Genomic DNA, 12,066 nt, shown 5'->3' with positions numbered 1-12,066 from the left:
GGCTGGCGGCCGCAGAGGGCTGGTTTAGCAAAGGGCGAGGTAAGAATGACAGAAAGACAGGTCTGCAGAGGGAGCTGGCAAGCGCTTGTACACACAGGAACTGACACTCGAGCGGCTTCGAGCTCGCGTCTGCTATGGTTCTCGCAGTTCCCGCCATGTGGCTCGTGAGTGTCAGGGCTTCTGGCAACTCCCTCCAAAAGCGTGAATCAGTTGATTCTTAGCAGCCCCTTTTCGGTGACACAGGCTCTTTCGTTAAAATGTCACCCAACCGACAGACTGCTGAGTGGCCACGGCGGCCCCAGATCGCCCTCGGGGAAGCTCGGCAGCCCCGCACGCCGCAGCCCCCGGACTCGTCAGACCTCTAGGCCGCCGGAAGCGCTCCTCCCCCGGGTTTCGGCTCCGCCTCGCCCCGCGGCGCGCGCGAGCGTGTCCTCAGCCGCGGCCGGCCAATCAGGACGCGCGACCAAAATAGCGCCTTATAAATGCGTGCGGGCCTGAGCCGCCAGCTCACAGCCGCGCGCTCGCAGGTGAGCTGCCAGGCCCGACCACCTGCGGGGAGGGGCGGCGAGAGCCGGGCCCTCGCGCGCCTGCTTCCGCCTGTCGTAGGCGGGGAGGGTGGTCCGCTGCGGCTCGTCATCAGCCGCGGAATCTGCGTTTCTGTGTGAGTGACGCGGCGCTGTCGGGCTCCACTTCAACAGAACTCAGCGCTACACTCCTCTAACTGCTTTCCTGTTTGAAAAGGATGTAAGATAGACATCCTTCCCACCAAGAAATGATCAATTCAGGGAGGCATTTCTTGGGGTCACCTTTCTAGGAGGAGGTGACTTGAGATAGTAGGTGGAAAAACAAAGGCTTTGGCGTCGTGCACACGGGGTTCCAGCCTCTGCTCGCGTCACACACCCGCTCTGTGACACTGAACACTGAACACATCAACAGACCTCGGCGTGGTCGCGTCTTTAAGATGCAGACAACAGTACCTACCCAATAACGTATTTTTGAGGAGCTCCCCTGGAGATCATATTCATCTCTGTCTCGTTTTCTTCCCTCCCTCTTTCCCTTCCTTTCATTCTCTCCTTCATTTTCTTTCCTTCCTCCTTCATTCCTCATCTTTCTTCCCTTTTTTTAAATTGAGGTATAACTTTCACATAATACACTGCACAGATCTTAAGAGAACAGCTGGGTGAACTTTTACACATGTAATCAGCTCCCAGATCAAGATATAGGATATTGAAAATATACCTCATCATCCCAGGTGTCCACCTGCTCCTTCCCAGTTAATACTTATCACCCCAGAGGTAACCAGTATTCTGGCTTCTATTACTGTGTATTAATTTTGCCTGTTCTTAAACTTCATATAATTGCAGCCAAATAGTGTGCCTTCTCCCATCTGGTTTCTTTCACCCAACGTAATATCTGTAAGATTCATCCATGGTATATGCGTACATCAGTAGTTTGTTTACTATTGGGTAGTATCCTATTGTATGAAATATACAACAATTAATTTATCCGTTCCACCATTGACAGGCATTTTGGTTTTCAGTTTTCAGTTATTAGGAATGAAGGTGCTGTGAACATTCATATGGTCTTTTGGTGAGTACATGCACACAATCTTGGGTTTATACAGATGAGTGGACATTTTATGTCATAGGATAAGTATATGTTTAGTTTTAATAGACACTGCTTAGCAGTTTCCCCCCCAAAGTTGAATTGATATATGAAAGTTAGTTACTTCACATCATTGCCAACCGTTGGCATTAACAGTTTTTTTTTTTTCTTTTTTGCGGTACGTGGGCCCCTCACTGTTGCGGCCTCTCCCGTTGCGGAGCACAGGCTTCGGACGCGCAGGCTCAGCAGCCATGGCTCACGGGCCCAGCCGCTCCGCGGCATGTGGGATCTTCCCGGACCGGGGCATGAACCCGCGTCCCCTGCATCGGCAGGCGGACTCTCAACCACTGCGCCACCAGGGAAGCCCCGGCATTAACAGTTTTTAAAACAATTTCTTGGTATGTACCAAGATCTCCTTGTGGCTTTCATTTGGTTTTCTCTAATGGATAATGATGTTGAGCCCCTTTACTAACTTATTGACCTTTTAGGTTACTTATTTTTGTGAAATGATTGTTCAGATCTTCTATTTTTTAATGGGTTCGTCTGTCTTTTCCCTACAATTTCTGGGAATGTTTTATATTTTCTGGATATAAGTCTTTTATTAGGCACATGTATCATGAATATAGTCTACCAGTCTGTGTCTTGCCTGTTAAGTTTCATATGGTGTCTTTATTTTATTTTGTTTTTAAAGTGAACATACAATAACATTGAGTTTTTTAAATTAAAAAAAAAATTACAGTGCTACAGGACTTGACACATGTAGGGTGTAACCACCATAATCTGGATTGGGAACAGTTGCATCACACCAGAACTCCCCGTGCTGCCCTTTTGTAGTCATATCCTTGCCCGGCTTGTAACCTCTGGGAACCACTCATCTATTCTTTGTGGCTATAGTTCTGCCTTTTCCAGAATGTTATATAAATAGAATCATATAATGGGTAGCCTTTTGGGTCTGGCTTCTTTCACTCAGTGTCACGCCTGGGAGATTCATCTGTGTTGCTGCAGGTACCACTGTTTTTTCACTGGTTGAAGAAAATTTGGGTTGTTTCCACTTTTTAACAATTATAATTAGTGCTGCTGTAAACATTTGTGTACAGGTTCTTATGTAAAGATACGTTTTCATTTTTCTAGATTAAATACATGCGAGAGGGTTGTTGGGTTATTTATTTATTTATTTATTCATTTATTTATTTATTTATTTATTTATGGCTGCGCTGGGTCTTCGTTGTGACGTGCCGGCTTCTCTCTACTTGCAGGCTGTGGGCTTAGTTGCCCTGCCCTTTCCAGTTATCTTTTTCTTATTGATTTCTGAATTCCATTATGGTCATAGGACATATTTTATATGATTTTACTTCTTTTAAATTTATCAAAGTTTGTTTTATGACCTGGATATGGTCTCTTTTGATGAATGTTCTTCAGGAAAAATGTATCTGGTGAAATAGTCTAGAAATATCAATCAGGTTATTTGGTTAATGGTGTTTTTCAGTTCTGTATCCTTGCTAATTCTCTATTTGTTCTAGTGATTACTGAGAGAGGAGTGTTGAACTCTCCACCTGTAATTGTGGATTTGTCCGTTTCTCCTTTCAGTGTTATCACTTTTTGCTGCAGGCATCTTGAAGCTCTGCTGTTAGGTGCATACACGTTTAGAATGGCTGTGTTATCATGGTGACCCTTTTTATCATTTGTAAGAACAGTGAAGGGTCTGAGGTTTTACCCTCCTTGCAAACTAACAAGCTATCGTGCCACAGTTTTATGGGTACTGACAGAAGACACAGGCTCCCAGGTCAATGTCACAGGACTTTATTGGCCACTAAAGCAGTAGCCATAGTTTCAGCATGTGCACTACTGCCTTGAGCCCCATTTCCCACTGGATGATGCAAAGGGGACCAGATGGCACCTGTACATGCAGTGGGTTGCATCACAGCAGAGGATCCCTGAGATTAGAGCACCCAAATCTCATAATGGGCAGCAGACTTTCCTGACCTTTGATCCAAAAGGGAGACATTATCCTTATTCTACTAGAATGAAAACAAACCAGCCCCTTGCTAAGGAGGGAAGGGCCATTTCTATTTCCAGCGCTGCTGACTGTACAACATCCTTGAAAAGATACTCCAGATCCAAGACAGTCATTGCCTCTGCTCACAAGATGTTGACAATGTTAGAGCCTTTGGAGAATTGTCTTTCGACAAAATGTCCCTCTTTATCCCTGGTAATTTTTCTTGCTCTGAAGTCCACTTTGTGATATCAACCTAGCCACGCCAGCTTTCTCTTGGTTAGTATTTAAACAGTACATTTCCTTTCATCCTTTTATTATTTAAGACAGGGTGTGTGTCTGTGTTGTTTTGTTTTGTTTTATAGACAGCATATAGTTTGGTCTTGTTTTTTAATCCACTTTGAAAATCTCTTATCTTTTTATTGATGTGTTTAGACCAGGGGCCAGCAAACTATGCCTGTGGGTCAAATCTTGCCAGTTGCCTGTTTTTGTAAATAAAGTTTTATTGAGACACAGCCATGTTCATTTGATTAAATCTTTTCTATGGTTGCTTTTCCCCTACAAAAGCAGAGCTGAGTAGTTATAACAGACTATATAGCTGAGAAGTCCTTAAATATTTACTATTTGGCACTTGATAGAAAAAGTTTGCTGACCTGTGGTTTTGATCATTTGCATTTAATTGTGTAGTTATTGATATGTCTGGATTTAGGTTGTTTTAACATTTTGTTATTTCTTCTCTGTTTGTTCTCTGTTTTTCTTTCCTTTATTTCCCCTTTCTGCCTTGTTTTAGATTATTTGAATATTTTTTAGTATTCCATTTTAATTTTCTATTGAGTTTTAAAATTATATCTCTTTGTATATGTTTTTAGTGATTGCTCTAGGGATTATAATGTACATACTTAATATTTCACAGTCTAATTAGAACTAATATTTTATCACTTTAAGTAGAATATAGAAATGTTATTACTATATAGATTACTCTCCCTCATTTATGTTGGAATATCTGTTTATTTAGTTCTTCTTTAATTTCTCTCCCAGAAATGTTTTACAGTTTTCAGCATAGAGATTGGGCACATTTTGTTGTTGTTGTTGTTAGAATTATTCTTAGGTATTTATATTTTCGATACTATTATAAATAGTGTTTAAATATTTTTCATTTTCAATTTTTTTGTTGTATATAGAAATATGATTGATTTTTGTATATTGACCTTATAGCCAGTGACTTTGATGAATTTATTTATCTATCTATCTATTTATTTATTTATTTTTGGCTGCATTGGGTCTTCGTCTCTGTTGCATTGGGCTTTCTCTAGTTGCAATGAGTGGGGGCTACTCTTCACTGTGGTGCGTGGGCTTCTTATTGTGGTGGCTTCTCTTGTTGTGGAGCATGGGCTCTAGGCATGTGGGCTTCAGTAGTTGTGGCATGTGGGCCTAGTTGCTCCACGTCATGTGGGATCTTCCCGGACCAGGGCTTGAACCTATGTCCCCTGCATTGGCAGGCAGATTCTCAACCACTGAGCCACCAGGGAAGCCCTAAGTTTATTTTTAATTCTAATAATTTGTTCATTTTCTTCTATATAATCCTGTCATCTACAAATAAATATAGTTTTACTTGTTGCTGTCCAGTTTTTAAACCTTTTATTTCTTTTTCTGGCCTTGTTGCACTGTTTAGGACCTCCAGTACAATGTTGAATAGATGGGGTAATAGTGGACACTCATTCAAGGGACTTGGAAAGACAAGGGAGATTCCTCTTCACAGTGTTCTTTTAAATTCAGCACTGTTTTGTTTGGCATGGTCTGACATGGACCGTTGGAGAGACCGAGAGTAGCTTATTTATTTCCAGAGGCATCAATTTAGTCTTGTGTAGGTTCCAGGGAGACAAGAAGTAGATAGATGTCCCTAACCTACATATTCCTGTGTTCAAATTAGGTACAGACACTTCTTTGGTCAGACCACTAAAAAAGAAAAAAAAAAAGTGCTCTTTTCTCTGGTGCGGTGCAGACCTGCCCATGATTCAAGGCTTAGTGAGCTGAGCATGAGCTGGATTTCAGCTTCTCTGTCCCCTTGGCTGGGCCTCTGTACAGTGCACACATTTCTACATTGTTTGGAGAGGAAGTCAGGCCAGAAGACTGGAGAACACAGTCAACCTCCTGTGGGAAGGTGGGTCCCAGCTCATCAGCAGCAGCACTGAAAATAGATGGCCTGTCTTTTGATGATTCCCAGGGATTCTGACCCCAACTCACTGATCTGTATCTCTGAGATGCAAGTGACATTACATACCTTACATTGCTTGTGAAATAATTTCAAATCCCAGTATTAGGAAAGAGGAGTGAGGGATTGTCATCACTCATGTCTTGTGTTTCTTTGGTGTCCTCTTGCCTTCATACTGTTATCTCCCACCTGCCCCTTTCTCCCAGTTAGGTCATACATCCATCATCTTAGTCCGTGTGAGAAGAATTTGTATGTACAGGGTCAGCTGCGTTCATAGAAGGCCAAGGGGGCAGCAACCTGGGTTTGGAGGGTGAAATTTGAGAAGCTCTTACTCCCCTCTGCAGAAAGCCTGTCTACCCTCTTCTGCTCTAATCTGATACAATCCACCTGGGGGCATGCATACCTTCATCTGTTTTCATTTTGTTTTGTTGGCTTTTATTAATATTTGTTTGGGGTTTGTTGTTGTTGTTGTTAAGAGTGTTTAAGAACTTTCTATTATAAAATGTAAATGACCCTAGAAGGAAAAACACATTAAGTCATTACCAGCTATTAGCACCATTCTGTGACTCCATTAAAACATTATTATGGGGACTTCCCTGATGGTCCAGTGGTTAACAATCTGCCTTCCAATTCAGGGGGCAGGGGTTTGATCCCTGGTCGGGGAACTAAGATCCTGCATGCCACAGGGCAACTAAGCCCGCGCGCCACAATTACTGAGGCCGAGCACCACAACTAGAGAGAAGCCCGAGTGCCACAACGAAAGGTCCCGCATGCCACGACTAAGACCCGATGCAGCCATAAATTAAAAAAAAAAAAAGAAAATTATTGTGTACTTATCACTTAGCTTTTTTTTTATTTAAAATATTTAATTTTATTTTCGGCTGCACTGGGTCTTTGTTGCTGCACACGGGCTTTCTCTAGTTGCGGCGGGCGGGGGCTACTCTTCCTTGTGGTGCGCGGGCTTCTCCTTGCGGGGGCTTCTCTCGTTGTAGAGCATGAGCTTTAGGCACTCGGGCTTCAGTAGTTGTGGCGTGTGGGCTCAGAAGTTGTGGCTCGCATGCTCAGTAGTTGTGGCTCGCGGGCTTAGTTGCTCTGTGGCATGTGGGGTCTTCCCGGACCAGGGATCAAACCCGTGTCCCCTGCATTGGCAGGCGGATTCCTATCCACTGCACCACCAGGGAAGTCCCCACTTAGCTTTCTAATGACCCAGCATAGTTAAGCCTTGTTAGTAAGAGCAAATGGAGAGGAATGAAGAACAAGGAGCACTGAAAGGGAAGTTTTCTTCGTCTACAGATGAGGTTGTATATACTAAACTATCTTTTCCAGCTCCAGCATCAAGGACTCTCAGTGTTATCTGCAGAATAGTGAGAGGAAAAATACGTGAGAATCTAAGAAGGGATGTAACCAAATGTGAGGTGACCTGGTACCGTTGGGGTCCACCCACCACACCTTGTGCTCAGGAAAGGGAGACATGCTTCTTGGGGCTCCTTCCCATCTGCAGTGCTCTCCTTCTCACTGGTCCCAGAGATCCACCCCCCACCCAGCCCCTTAGGAATTTTCCAGCTTTTGCCTCTATTTAAAGCCATGACAGAATGAGCCAGCATGGGGGAGCAGGGTTCATGTCGATGACAGTACCTGTCATGAGAATTAAAGACCCTTCTCCATGCTTTGCAGCACCCCGACCAAGTGCAAGTCCTGCATCTTCACATCATTTTGTGGATTCTGTCTTCTCTCGCACTAGGCTATGAGCCTCTCAAGAGTACATGCTGTCTCTCTTACCCATCTTTTAAAAATCTCTAGCTCTTTGTACATGGTAAGTGCTCAACTGGTGTTCAGTGAATGAACGAATGGGAAGAGCTAGGGGATGTATCAGATTTCTCCAGGTTTATATGTCAGCACTGTCTTCGATTCTTTCCTCATTTGAACCCTTCACACCCAATGAGGCACTAAAGTCCAATGCTTCTTAATTCACAATGTCTGTTTTTGTGGCTGGCTCCCTAAGTGCTTTCTCTCCTGGGGAGTAGGCTACAGCCTAGCTTCCTCATCACCAGTTCTCCCTTCCTTATCCATCCTGCAGATACATCTTTCTAAAGTACAATTTCAACTTATCACTGGGCTGCTCAGTATCATTTGTTTGACTCACTATCACTTTTAAGATAAAATACAAATTAATCAGCTCACTCTTTGGTATCCTACCATCCATCTGTCCATCAATAAGTGTGTTTCAGTTTCTGCTCCAGCCTTTGGGGAGAAGGAGCTCCATCTAGAAGTCTCTGCTCCAGCCACATGAGTTTCATCATTGTCCTGCCTTCAATCATTTACGCAAACTATCCCTACTGGTCCCAACTATAGATCTTTCTTGACTTACAATGGGGTTACACTCTGAGAAACCCATTGTAAATGGAAAATATTGTTAAGTCAAAAATGCATTTAATATAGCCGACGTAGTAAACACCATAGCTTAGCCTCACCCACCTTAAACATGCTCTGAACACTTACATTAGCCCACAGTTGGGCAAAATCATCTAACACAAAGCTTATCTTATATAAAGTGTTGAGATATCTCATGTGATTTATTGAATACTGTACTGAAAGTGAAAAACAATGCTTGTCTGGGTACAGAGTGGTTATAAGGTATTGGTTTGTTGACTGTCGTCACACATTCAGTAGAAATCGTACTTCAGATTTGGAATTTGGATCTTTTCCTGGACCAGGGAAATGCGGGACCATCGTCTCTCGTGATGCTGGGCAGTGACAGCGAGTGCTGAATGTGTTTCACTTTTGCAACATCATAAAGTGGAAAAATTGTAAGTCAAACCACTGTAAGTTGGGGACCGTCTGTACTTGCATCTTTCTGGTACTTGATGAGCCCACCTCCCCCAGAGAAGCCTCTTGGGGCAATACAGCCTGCCTCAAACTTTCTGTTCAGTGGCGTCTGGTCACCAAACTGAGTGTAGAATGGGGTCCAGTCAATGTTGACATGGCTTTACAACGTGCCAACAACCACGGACCATCCCAGGCAGGAACAGGGAACGTGGAGCGGTGCCTGGGGTGGGAGCTGGGGTGGGGTCAGGGCCTTAGAGTGGCAGACTTGGTGGCAGCTTTTATTCAAGGGCTGACGCAGGCTTCCTATTCTATCATTAAAACACCTGTGCAGCGGTTGATTGTTTTTGCAGAAATCTGCAACTAGAGCGTCTCTGCTTAGATTCTGATCTTAGATTCTGAGCCCCTTGAGAGCTCTGATCTCTCTCTAAGTGCTTTTAAATTCAGTATGAAAGAGACTACAGAACCTTTCCTGGGAACAAGTGTTGAAAGCGGGGAGGAGCATGGAAAGCCGAGGCCCTGGTGGCCTAAGGTAACCCACCCCCTCCTTTGCGGCTCTGTGCCTAGGGCCCACCTGTGTGTAGCGCTGGAGAGAAACCAGCCTGCTCTGCGCATACGTGCTCCTGGGCACACTTTCTTTCTGGGTTATGTCTTTAGTAATTTGTTATCAAGAAAAAAGACTCCCAACAAAGTCATGTTGCTTGCACAATCCTAAAGGTGATAAATTACCCAAGATGCTCATAGACAAGGGTGGGTCCACCTGAGGTCACGTAAAACCAGGGTGGATTGACCTAAGGTCAAAATTGAACAGGACCTGTTGGGAACTGTTGACTTCCCACCACGGCATGCAGTGTAAGTATCATGAAGCAGAACAAACAGCTTCCTTTTCTTATTGCAAAAATAATACACAATTGTAAAAAACAAAAATTGAGAAAATACAGACAAGCGAAAATTTAAAAAATCATCCATAATTGTATTATATTTTAGCTACATCTTTTAAGTCTTTTTTGCTCCTTCCTTCCCTCTCTGCTTTCCTCCCTTCCTCCCTCCCTCCCTTCCTTCCTCCCTTCCTTCCTTCTTTCCTTCCTTCCTTCCTTCCTTCCTTCCTCCCTCTCTCTTTCCCTCCTTCCTTTATACCTTTGCAATGGGAGGCATTTAACCACTTTCTCTGCTTAGGAATTTCATGAACTAGATATTTTCAGTGTCTGTGCTCCCCACCGCTCACCTTCATCCCCCTCCTCTCCTGGGGCATATTCTCCTCTCATCTTTTCATACCCTAGGACAGTTTAAGATGGGGTTATCCTCATGGGTAGGATCAGAGACTAAGCCGAGCCTCAGTGTGAAGCTGCACCTTGCCGATGGCCTAACGCCCCTGGGTGTTAACTCTGCTGCTGCTCGGACTACCGCTCCCTCACACCTCTCTCCAGACGTTGAACAGGTGACCGACCATACTGGATGCTCTAATATGATGGTGGCGGTGTTTAGGGGCAGGGCACGGGACAATCAGCAGAAAGATTTTTACTTTTCTTAAATTGAGGTTTATCACACAAACAATAAAGTGCCTGAAGAACACTCATCTTAAGTGCACAACTCAAAACAGTTTTACTTTTGTGGACACCTACATGCTGACATCCCAGCTCAAGACAAAATATTTCCAGCACCCTGGAACTTTCCCTTATGTTCCTTCCCAGTCAATATCCATTCTCCCTGCACCCCTGCCTCCCACACATGAAGGTAAACACCATTTTGATTTCTTTTAATGTGCACTTTTTATATCTGGCTCCTTTTGTTCAAAATGATGTCCGGGAGGGACTTCCCTGATGGCGCAGTGGTTAAGAATCTGCCTGCCAATGCAGGGGACACGGGTTCGAGCCCTGGTACAGGAAGATCCCACATGTCACGGAGCCACTAAGCCGGTGCATCACAACTACTGAGCCTGTGCTCTAGAGCCCGTGAGCCACAACTACTGAGCCCGTGTGCCACAACTACTGAAGCCTGCGCACTTAGAGCCCGTGCTCCCCAACAAGAGAAGCCACCGCAATGAGAAGCCCGTGCACCGGCACGAAGAACAGCCCCCGCTCGCCACAACTAGAGAAAGCCCGCGCACAGCAACGAAGACCCAACACAGCCAAACATAAATAAATATTTAAAATGTGTTAAAAAAATGATGTCTGTGAGATTCATCCATATTATTAGTTAATATTTTGAAAACATTATTTTATCAACTTCTTATTTTACCAAAAATGGAACCCTCTTGTGCCCATTGTTTACAACTGCTATTTTCATTTAATATATTGGCAAGAGTTTCCCGTTATTAGCATTCTTCTACTATCGATTTTTTAAATCTGGATAGTGTTCTATATTACGTTCGTGCCATAATTTATTTGACCAGCCCTCAATTGTTCAACATGACATAATTTCCTTTTAAAAAAGTTAGACTACAATTCATTGAACATTCTTGCAATTAAATCTTTGTGCACATCCTAATTATTCCTTTAGGATAAACTCTCAGAAGTAGAATCACTAGGTCCGAGGTCATACACGTTTTTAAAACTTTCTTGTCCAGAAAGATTGTACTAATTCTATATTAGCAGCAGCAGTGAATGATGGTATATCTCTGCTTCCTCAAGTCTCTACCATGACTGGGCATTATATTTTGAATATTTGCCAATGTGATAGGTGAAATGTCTCTTTAGAAAATAATAGGAAAATTAAAAAAAATGTATCTTGCTTTAATTTGCATTTCTTCAATTACAAATATGGCTGATTCCTTTTTTATATATTTAATCACTTCTATCTTTAGGCTTCTGGTGTTTGTGTCAGGCCGGGTTCAGCTGGAGATAACAAATAGCACTCTTCCTGTTTTAAGGAGGAAGAGCTTTGACAAAGGGAATCTGCTTCTGCCAGGGTCGCTGGAAGAGCTAAGGGGCAGGACCCTCGTGGGGCTTCCAAAAATGGCTCTGAGAACAGCGCCCCGGAAGCGGCGCCTCTGGTGAGCTGCTGCTTTTGCCCCAGTCAGCTTCGCTCTAGATGTGGGGCACCTGCTGCCACAGTGGTTGAACCTGAGCCCTGCTTGGTCTGCTAGAACTTTACCAGCAAAAACTAATGCCCTGTGCCCTGCTCCCGAGACACACAACGCTATGAACTAAACTGGAACCTCTGCTAATTCTACCACCAGAACAAACAGACAAACCACAACCAAGTGAAAACAACCTAAATACAAAATACCTAGAAATGTTAGGTTAAATGTAACAAATATCCTTTTCAAAACCTATCTGAGGTCAGAAAACGATCAAGGAAATTTCCAGGGGTCACAAATGGAAAGGGAGCTGGAAATGGGAGTTGTAAGCAAATGCTGAAGCTACTGCCATGGGGGGAGTATTTGCCAATCTGGTAACCTAGATGCTTGGATTGGCCCCGTGAGCTTGGTAAA

The 12,066-nt window shown here is 43.7% G+C and overlaps 1 long non-coding RNA gene across 2 annotated transcripts; it reads left to right on the top strand.

The window, feature by feature from the left end:
* Positions 1-686: 686 nt before the first annotated feature.
* LOC132530291 (uncharacterized) lies at positions 687-10,792 on the top strand. 2 transcript variants are annotated; one of them, XR_009543757.1, is made up of 4 exons: positions 687-2,003; positions 7,485-7,623; positions 8,525-8,617; positions 10,490-10,792. It is a non-coding gene; the product is annotated as an uncharacterized LOC132530291 (long non-coding RNA). The 2 variants fall into 2 exon arrangements; XR_009543758.1 differs by lacking the exon at positions 7,485-7,623.
* Positions 10,793-12,066: the final 1,274 nt, after the last annotated feature.

This window comes from Lagenorhynchus albirostris, chromosome 12 (assembly GCF_949774975.1).
Source record: "Lagenorhynchus albirostris chromosome 12, mLagAlb1.1, whole genome shotgun sequence".
NCBI classification, from domain to species: domain Eukaryota; kingdom Metazoa; phylum Chordata; class Mammalia; order Artiodactyla; family Delphinidae; genus Lagenorhynchus; species Lagenorhynchus albirostris.
This window is presented reverse-complemented; position numbering and strand designations above follow the sequence as displayed.